Source organism: Chrysoperla carnea, chromosome 5 (genome assembly GCF_905475395.1).
Source record: "Chrysoperla carnea chromosome 5, inChrCarn1.1, whole genome shotgun sequence".
Lineage (NCBI taxonomy): Eukaryota > Metazoa > Arthropoda > Insecta > Neuroptera > Chrysopidae > Chrysoperla > Chrysoperla carnea.
Genome location: NC_058341.1, coordinates 76,117,064 through 76,127,963, shown reverse-complemented (window position 1 = coordinate 76,127,963; position 10,900 = coordinate 76,117,064).

Sequence of the window (10,900 nt, the reverse complement as noted above, 5' to 3'; positions counted from 1 at the left end):
TGTCTGATGAATTTTTCATGAAAAGACGTATAAAACGACATTTCTGATAAAAATCATTAACTACGTTATACACCAATAGATGTCTGATGAATTTTTCATGAAAAGACGTATAAAACGACATTTCTGATAAATGAAACCTAGCTAGATCGACTTATCGCCCCAAAAAACCCCTACATACTCATTTTCATGAAAATCGTTGGAGCCATTTCCAAGATCGTTGATATATATATATATATATATATATATATATATATACAAGAATTGCTCGTTTAAATATATAAGAATATCTGGATGACCGAGCTTCGCTCGGTTATTCGCCAATAGATGTCAGCAAGAATCATATTTTTCACTTTAGACTACTCAAACGCCTCCTTTTTGTTATGTTATAATTTGCATTGTATTTCATTAACTACGTTATACACCAATAGATGTCTGATGAATTTTTCATGAAAAGACGGATAAAACGACATTTCTGATAAATGAAACCTAGCTAGATCGACTTATCGCCCCAAAAAACCCCTACATACTCATTTTCATGAAAATCGTTGGAGCCATCTGGATGACCGAGCTTCGCTCGGTTATTCGCCAATAGATGTCAGCAAGAATCATATTTTTCACTTTAGACTACTCAAACGCCTCCTTTTTGTTATGTTATAATTTGCATTGTATTTCATTAACTACGTTATACACCAATAGATGTCTGATGAATTTTTCATGAAAAGACGGATAAAACGACATTTCTGATAAATGAAACCTAGCTAGATCGACTTATCGCCCCAAAAAACCCCTACATACTCATTTTCATGAAAATCGTTGGAGCCATTTCCAAGATCGTTGATATATATATATATATATATATATATATATATATATATATATATATATATATATATATATATATACAAGAATTGCTCGTTTAAATATATAAGATAAGATAAACAAATTAATTTGTTTACTAATAAACAGGTTTTTTTTTTCTGTAAATACCTTTTAAAGGTAAAACGGACAAAATAAAACATTTTTTACTCATAAGATTTTTTCGAAAAAATATGTTTAAAAAAGTTAAAAATATATTTTAACAACCATTTCCAAAAAACTTTTTATTTCGGCGGTTTTTGATCTAATTCAAAAAAATACTACGGCAAATTTCTTTTCAGATGTTAAGCTATTTTTTAAAATAAAAAAATATACTATTTTGTCATCGGAAAATCAATGTGTACATGTAGCGTTTTTTCCTAGTTAAGGTACATTATTATACGTATGTAAAGTCGCGTCAATTCGTATAAATCGAGCGCCAAATGAGTTCCTATATGTTTTTTGGGTCAGTCTTCCAAGAACAATATAAACGCGGAAAGGATAAAATCGAGAAAATCCGCAGTTTTTTAAATTTAAGGAAATATTAGTTTTATATCGTTTTTATGGTTTTTTGCACGCTGATAACAAATTTTAACTCAAAAGAAGGCAAAATCTGTGAAAATTAGTGGAAAATGGTGGAAATTTTCGGAAAAATGTGATTGTTTGATCGTGTTATGTATCGTTTTGAGTATTTATATAATGAATAATAAAAATATAAGGAATTTGATAGTCATTAAGTTTTTAATTTTTCAGTAAATTATTACCTATTTATGATGATCAAACATATAAAGTTGATTGATATATTTTTAAGTTTTGAAATAATTAATTAATATACACAATATACGCATGTAAATGAAATATTAACACACACAAAAAAAAAAAAATCTGCAAGTTTCTGAAATCATAGCGTGCATGCATTCGTCTGCGCAAGTCGGTGGCACATTTTTTTTTGTAGTTATTGTTGTTTTACGAAAGTTCTTGCGAATGTGTTTCGCTCAATATAATAAATTTTTTATTTTGAAAAATAACAGTGACGGTTTAAAAACTAACATACCAAACGGTTCAATTTTATTTTTTACTAGCAGATATCCGCCTGCTTTGCTGGGCAAGTTCTACTTTAAAAACAAAACTGCTTTAAAATTATCACTTTCCTTGCCCTCACTTATTCTCCTTTTGGCTCAAAATATTTGGATTTTAATTTTTTGACGGAGAAATTTTTTTGAAAATGAAATTTTGCCCATGTTACTCCTTGATAATGTAACTTTCTATAGGTGAAATATCTTTTGAAATCGATTTAAAAGTTAATTCAAAAATGACAAATTTTCATTCGAGCTATCATTCAATTATTACCACCAAAATTACGGAGTTTCATACCGATTTTCATCCCCTATAATCCTCTAAAATAATGATTTTTCATGGAAAAATAAAATAAACTTTTGTCTCAAACCATGAGCTCATATATCAAGTTTTATATTTCTTCAAAATTGATTTCAACTTCAAAATTGACCAAGCTTCATACAAACTTCCAACATGCATTTTAACACCTAAAGGGATAAATTTCATTTTAAAACCTAAAGGGATAAAATCTTTTCTTAGTGTACACTAACGTAGCTTAAGGAAAGTTTGTACAAAATTTCATGCTTCTAGACCCAGCGGTTTCAGCTGTTCGCTGATCGAGCCTCAAGTCAGTCAGTCAGTCAGGCAGTTTCTTCTTTTATATCTATTAGTTACCCACCCATATCACGTTTTCCCGCTTCATTCCCAATTTCGATGATTTCCTTTTTACTGCGGTAACCTAATTTTTTTTAAACAAAACACACCCATTATTTAAATGACAAGGGAAATTTACAAAATTAAAAATCCCCGTCAATTTTTTCGGGTACGGAACATTAAACATATATCTATGAGCACTCGCCTTTAACGTTCCTTTTTGGTGATCCGATTTTGAAGATCATCGTCCATTTTTAAGTGTATGTACGGAACCCTAACTTGGATTTAAAAGATGGCTAAGAACATTCTCCATTAAAATATCTTTCAAACAAAAGAAAAAAATCAAAATCGGTTCGGCCGTTTAAGCGCTACTATGCCACAGACAGACAGGCAGACACACACACGTAGCGGACAAACTTATAAAACCTCTTTTTTTAGTTCGGCAGTTAAAATTATTCGCTAATAATGTTGCTTTCTTTCTATAGGTGAAAGAATTTTTAAAATCAGTAAAGTAGTTTTTCAATTTAATATTTTATTTAATGTATCCAAAAAATTTCTTTTTCACCACCTTGAGCTAAATTGGTGGCAAAAGTAACCCACAGAGTAAATTTACATTGTTCTCTCATTGTTCATAAAATTTTCACACCCGTTACTACACAACGTGCCGTACAGAAGATATAAACTAAAGTGAATTTATTTTTCTTTTCTTGATTAGTAATATTTATTTTTATGAACAGAAAAGTTGGATGGTAATTTTAATATTTAAAATATGAATTAGCAACATAGTGTTCATTAGAGGAAAGAAAAAAATTATTAGATATTTTATAAAACCGTCTATTAGTAATTCTATACCAAATATTCTTTCAAAGATAATCGATTTTGTAAGAAAATCGATTATACTGCTTTTCCTTTAGAAATCTTAATAATTCAAATTTCTATCTTTACTTGTTCTGCCATCGACTTTTTCTGCTGGTTTGAACGTGACCTATATAGCTTTAAGTAGGTAAAAAATGTTCCTTATCTACAAATAAACAACTTTTGTTTTGCAATATTTTTTCCTTAATAATTTTTTTTTCCTCATGAAGGTCCCAATTAGGGAAAAACTTTTCCATTTTCTTACATTTATAAAAGATAAAGAGTTGATTTGTAGGTAGTTTCACATAGCGAGTCTATTGATTCTAATTACACAGTAAGCCCACCGGAGGGAATCAAAAGAATAATTTTCAGAGGAAAGGAAACCAAAAAACAAAAACAGAAAGCAAGAACAAGAAAATTTATTGAAATTTTCGGGAAAAAAATGTCCATCATTTTATCCTCCAATAATATTTCTTTTAAAACTTATCTTTTTTATAACAAGTGAAAATAATCAATTGACAGAGTTACTTGTTGAAATATTCCTTATAGACAGTGTTGAATATCAGTGCTTGTATTATTTTAGTAAGTTCAAAAAAACAAAAATATTCATGTTGGATAAAATAGTGGCCATTTTTCCCCGAAAATTTTTCTTGAACATTTTGTTTTTATTTGTTACTAATGTTTTGAAACGAATTTTTATATTTAGTTATATTTTTGAAAAAAAAAAAAAAAATGGTAGTGACGTATTTACAACCATTGAGGCTGTGAAGCCAATCAGAATCATGTTAAATTTAGATTTTTTGTTTGTTTCTATAAAAATATACGTTAAAATATTATGAAAGCAATTTAGAAACAAACCATTTATCATTCTGCGGGATGTAATTTTATCATTTCTCCGTGCGGGAGTGTTGCAAAAAAAACGATGTGTTGACGTACGTGGCTTTTGAATTTATAGTTTAAAAAACCATTTTCAATAGTAAAATTAAATGAAAACCAATTTAAAAAAAATTGCTTTTTTTCTTTTAGTAAACTTTCGAGAAAAATTAATTAAAAAATATGCAAGTTCTCTATTGTTTATAACTTTTGAAATTATTATACCATGTATATGTGAAATATATCAGGGTATATTAACTTTAGTCCCAAGTTTGGTATATGTGTTCATAAAATCCATTTCCGGTTGCCCTTCGCCTGTCCGTCCGCCCGTCTGTCTGTCTGTTTATAATTCAAAAACGAAAAGCTGAAACTTTTATGGCGTATTCAGGACGTAAAAAGTAAGGCTTTGTTCGTAAATGAGCAACGTAGGTCAATTGGGTCTTCTGTTCGTAGGTATCATCTTGTAAACCGTTAGAGATAGAACAAGAGTTTGTACAAAAAATGTTCTTTATCAAAAAATAAAAAACTTTTGTTCGAAACATGTTTTCATTAACATCACATATATATATACTTATACATGTATTGAGAAGAAAGATACTCTTATTACTTTGTGTGTAAGAGTGGCTATCTTTCTTTGCTTACAATTCAGTCAAATGTTTGTCTTTACTTGTTTATGTGCTAAAAATGCTTTTAGTACATTTTTCTAGGCATCATTTCGAATTCAACAAGCTATCACACTTATTTTTACGACCATTATTTTTATATTTCATAAATTTGAACTTGTTGGTTAGACTACAATTACCTCCGACTACAGAGAATTTTTTTCTGCCTTAAATAACAGGAGTTATTTCTTTATTTAAATAGGTTCAGTATCAGGTACTGAATGAACTCAGGTACTCATTTTTAAGGAAAACATTTTTAGGCTATGTCTCCATAACTGTTCACTTTAGACCAAAAATAGCAATAATCTTTATCGTAGATATTACGCGTTCAATATTGAATTACGGCTACAGATAATCGAGACTTTTTCTTGCACTTATTTATAGGAGTCATTTTTCCTGAAAATAACTGATTATCACGTACTGAAAATAAATACAAAAAATCATTACAAATTTAAAGGGGGGCAGTGCCGCCATTTTGAGAAAAACCGTTAGTGCACTTTAAGCCAAAAATGGTAATAACTTTTCTTGTAGATAATTAAATTTCCTATCTCTTTAGGCAACTTTATTTTAATCTTAAAAAAAATTTCAAGGGTTTGTCGCTGTTAGTGCAGGTAAGACGGCAAATTATTTAATGCTAATTATGTCACTAACATAAACATTTTTCATATATTTATTTAATTTTTATCATTACACTATGTACACTTCTTTTGTATTAATCTTGCACCCGGTGGTTGCAACATTAAACGTGTTATAACTTCATAAATATTAATTTTAGAAAGAAAAGTTTAGAGTAAAAGTTTTAGAAAATTTGTAGATTTGAAAGTTTGGTTAGTAGCATTTTATTGTTTAAACAAATATTAGAAGAGATATCGGTCAAATAGTCAATGAGTAAATCGTCATAGTCGTATAAGTCATAAACGGTTAGAGCTATAAAAAAAATATTGCATAAAAAAGATAGGAAATTTACTTATCTACAATGAAGATTATTAGCATTTTTGATCTAAAGAGCACGATTATGGACATATAGTCCAAAATGGTTTTCCTTAAAATGGAGGCCTATTTTTGTAAGGATTTTGTGCATTTACATTCAGTACGTGACACTGAACCTATTTCAATAAAAAATAACTCCTGTAATTTAGTACATTATGGACAAGATATAATCTGTCTTAAATACCTGATCCAAATTTAATATTTTATAGCTCGGAAAGTATATTTACCTTAGAAAATACCTTTGGTAAAGTTTTTATTTCGTTACGAAGTTGAGGTTTCAAGCATAAAACTCTTTTTAAAAATTTTTGGTGTGATAAACATTGACTCTAGAAAACGGTTCAATTAAGGTAGACATATTTTTGAGAATTTTTTTAATCTAATAACAGGGATAACGTATACAAATATTTGGATTGATCAAAAAATTTTCCAAATTATTCTAAAATCCTTATACAGAATCCTAAATGGCGACTTATTAACAACAAATAACAATATATTTTTAAAAAGTAATTTTTTTCATTAAAACTTGATAAGCCTATTGATGCTATAATAATAACATGAACACAAAATATTACAGATTGTTTACTCACACAAAATATTACAGATTATAATTCTAATATAAAATTATATAAAACACATCTGTCTGAATAAATTTGGTTATAAAATTTAAATCGAAATTTATGACACACTATCAAATCACTTCCATTATCTTAACTAAAGCTGTAGAGTTTGGTTGAACGCGTTCATCTCAGCAACTACTGGTTCGAATTGAAAATTTTTATTAGCGCTGGATAGTCTTTTTATTGAGGAAGGCTATAGGTTATGTAACATCACGCGCTATCAGTTATTAATTAATGAAACTTACAACTTTAACTACAATAATTTAGCTCATACTTCAGAATAAAACATAGGGCATAACACTGGTCGACAAAATTTGATTTTTTAACATACAATAGAACATTTTTTATACTTTTTTGGGTGCTGAATTTGAATTTGGAATTTTTCTCATACATAAGGTTTTTGAAATATTTCCTTTCCCTTCCTTCATACTTTAAAATATTTTTTTTTAATTTTTCCGAAATTTTTTTTTTTGCTCCTCGAGAAATCTATATTTATTCAACTTAAAATACATATTGTAAACTACTACTATAAACATTTAGGTATACTTAATTAATTGTATTTTTATCAGTTTTAAGCAAAAAAGTACTCTCGTTATTTGTTCTCTAGGCGCTTAGTTTTCGAAATAAAAATTCTTGAAAAATTAAAAATGCAGCTAACGCAGCTTCTGCGCTACGAATTATGTTCACCTACGGCAGGCCTTCAAACTTCTGAGTAATAGTTCAAAACAAAAGTGATAGAAATTTCATTCTTAACCGTTTTGTTTCGACTCCAAATAAAAAAATTAAATCCAAAAGTTCCGAGTTCGAGTACTAGTGCGAGTGTTTTTTTTTTTCAATTCTCTTTAATATGATTGCTATAAACAATTAAATAAATTTCGCTTCTAAAAAAATTTTGTGATGTAGATTTTTTATAAGGAACAATTTGAGCTTTATGTGAATACTTTATGATCTCTAGAAAGCGAAATTTAAATAAAAGTGTCCATTTTTTTTAATAAATTAATTCTTCATTTGGTAAATAAACAAATGTCTGATTGAATGTCCGAATTTCTGACAAAATTTTGCTTGAAATTAATTTTTCCCAGATTTTTTGAACTTTGAATTAAAGGAGCCCGGGATACCATGACATTAATTTCTGACAGTAGAAAAATTTCTCCATACATGAAATTACTACCCTTAATTGAACGTATACACCATCCAATCAATTCGTTTAAATAATATTATCTTTCTATAAAAAAATCGTAGCTCAAGAGCTGCGTTAGCTAAGGGAATTCCCTCAGAGATTGTAAATACAATATTTTTATAAATACTTTGATAAAATACTTTGTGCATCTCTCCACCTCTTGTTTATCTGTCAATTTTTCCCATTAAAGAACTTGACCTATCAATTACCAAAACCCTTCTTAATAAAAAATTATATTCAAATCGGAATTTTGGAATAATTTCTTCAAATGTTCATCGATCCTACTTAATAGACGCCAAAAATGATCATCGTTAGAATTTATATTAGGCGTCTATTAGGTAGGATCGATGAACATTTGAAGAAATTATTCCAAAAGCAATAGCTCCATTTCCTTTAGCAATTCGTTAATGACAAGTGTTAATCTTAATTCTTATCTTGAAATATAATTTTTCTTACACAGAACCAAAAGAGATTTGATATTAATGATGGTATATCACATTACAGCATTCTTCTTAAAAGGTTCATGAAAATTTATATCAACTGTCTTTATCTAGTGTATGGAATATGGGCAATAAACGAAAACTAAACGCTGCGTTATGTTCTATCTGGATGACTTTTTATTTTACAAATAAATTAGATATTAATAAATGTATTAAGAAATAGGTCGGTTAGGGAAGATCCTTTAGAGATCTTACATATTGGCTTGGTGCAGAACTAGCCGTAGAGGTAGAAAAACCAAGTAAATAATTGTAAAGATACAAGTTCTTAAAAAACATAGGCAATATATGTATATGTTATAATCGAAGGGTGGCGAGCCTTTATGTATCAACGTGCCATTTCTTCTAAAGAAATGTTTAATGCGGACATGGATGCACGTACCGTCAAATAAATTTGACTTCGTGATTCTAGATAGAGAAGTATCTTTAATGCGCTGAATTATCTTACCTATATTATTGAAATCATCAAAAAGTTAGGGCTTGTATGCTAACCAGACTTTCTTCAAGAACTCTCCCTCTTGAAAAGGTTTACCATACCAAGCCATAAAATTTGCAGCCGAGAAACTTGCCGCGCTCATATGACATTTTTGCCAACATATTGAATCATAGATGTCGACCGTTAATTTCTGTAAAGAAAGAACCAGACCAAAAGAAAATACCAAGTTTGAAATTCTCTGATACACTTACTATCTTGCACTTTTTGTCTTTTCGCTGAACTAGTCATATTAAGTAACAGATAAAATCGTAAATATAACACAAATAAACTTTATGCCAGCAAATACAGTTATGCCAGCAAAATTGGCTACTATGATGAACTTGGTGATCGGTGGCCTACCCAAGTGCCCGAAATATTGCCTTTATATGTTTATGTATTTTGTATCGTTTTCTGGAGCAACACTACTGTTCTATTGTGTACTGCTTATGGATTCTAAAAGTTCTGCATCGATTGAACTCAAATTTTTGCATGAAATACAACCTGCTTCGAGGATGGTTTTATTTATATTAGGCCAAAGGGGGTGGCAGAGTGAGAGTGGTGGAAAAGGGGAGAAAATTTTGTATATGGAAAATCTATGTAAATTATTTTATGGGAAAATACACATTAACGCAACGTTTGCTTAAATGTCATGTTACTATGACTTTTTTAAATTCATGTGATTGATGATATTTGCAAGATAATTTTAATTATTATTCTCACAAGCAGTATCTTAGGAATGCCTCTTTATTGATCGAAAATCTGAAACTATATTTTATGGTTGTAAGAAAAATTTGTAACAATGATAAAGCTATATATGTAAATTTCGAACCGGCTGAAATTGGTAAACAAACCATTGAAGATAGAGACTTGAATTTTTTTAACAGATTTCTAAAGTAAATGCTGTATTTAAGATTTTCTTAGAAAATCAAACAATGGAATAAATGATTTTATACAGAATTCATTCCTTGTGATGAACTTTGTATTGTTTCAAGGTAGCGTTAGTGATTGATGATAGAAGAACTTTTGCCGTATCTTCTGAGATGTTTTGTCTCATATAGTTTGTCATGATACACGTGCTGCTACCAGGGTAAGGTTGTTGGTAAGAGGATGATGTATTGATCTATAAGGAGATCGCAAAAGATTTGTTGAAGGTTTATATTCAATTATTTCGCCTTTAATCATTGATTTAAATAGTAGGGTAAAATACCAAGCTTGTGTTGGTCATAAGGGGGCTATTATAATACCATAAGCTTGATCTTATTTAATTTTTTGTAATGTGCGTAAAATTAATGAAAATGGTGGGAATACATAGAAATTCCACAATTCAAAGTGAAAGCATCAATAACGTAGGTGTCCAGATATCTGTGCCACGAACAATATTTTTTGCATTTTGTATTTATTCTCGATGCAAATAGATCTATCGATGTGTACTCAAATGTTTTAGTAGTTTGGCTATTTGACAACTCCCACTCAGAATGTTGTTGACTCTAGATTCGACATCAGCTTCGTTATTATCGGATGATATATACGATGCAGAAACCCATAGTCATCTTGCCCCGCACCAGTGCCCAAATTGTTTTGTTTCTGAATGAGTCCCACCGTACTTGTTTCAGTAAGAAACAGTCGTGGCGTTATCGATTCGTAATAAAATGTCTACGTTTGTTAATTTGCTAACAAACTTTCTGAGACCTTAAAACACAGCAGTTAGTTCTAGATAGTTTATGCTATCTTTTCTTTCGTTAGGTGGCCATAACCCACCTACTGACTCATTATTACAAAATGCTCCCCAACTGGTAAGGGAGACATCAAAAAAATATTTCCAAAATAAATTTTTGTTTTCTGATCGGATTTAGATTTTTTGTAATTTCTGATCGGATTTAGATTTTTTGTAATAGACTTTTTCCACCACTCTGGACCACTCATCTCTAACATAGGGAGGAATCTGCATTACTGCGTCGAAATCGAAATTTTTTAATCATAAACCATTTGTTTTCGATCTTTCTAGCTCTCTACAATACAAGGAACCGTATGCAATTGCTGGGCAAGCAACAATAAGTGTTCCAATTAGTTGAGCTAATTCCCTGATTTTACATATACTTTTATTCAACATTATGCTTACATTATTATATAACGATTTTCTTTTTTCCTCCGTTATTTTTAGGCTTAACTTTTTAGAATCAATTACG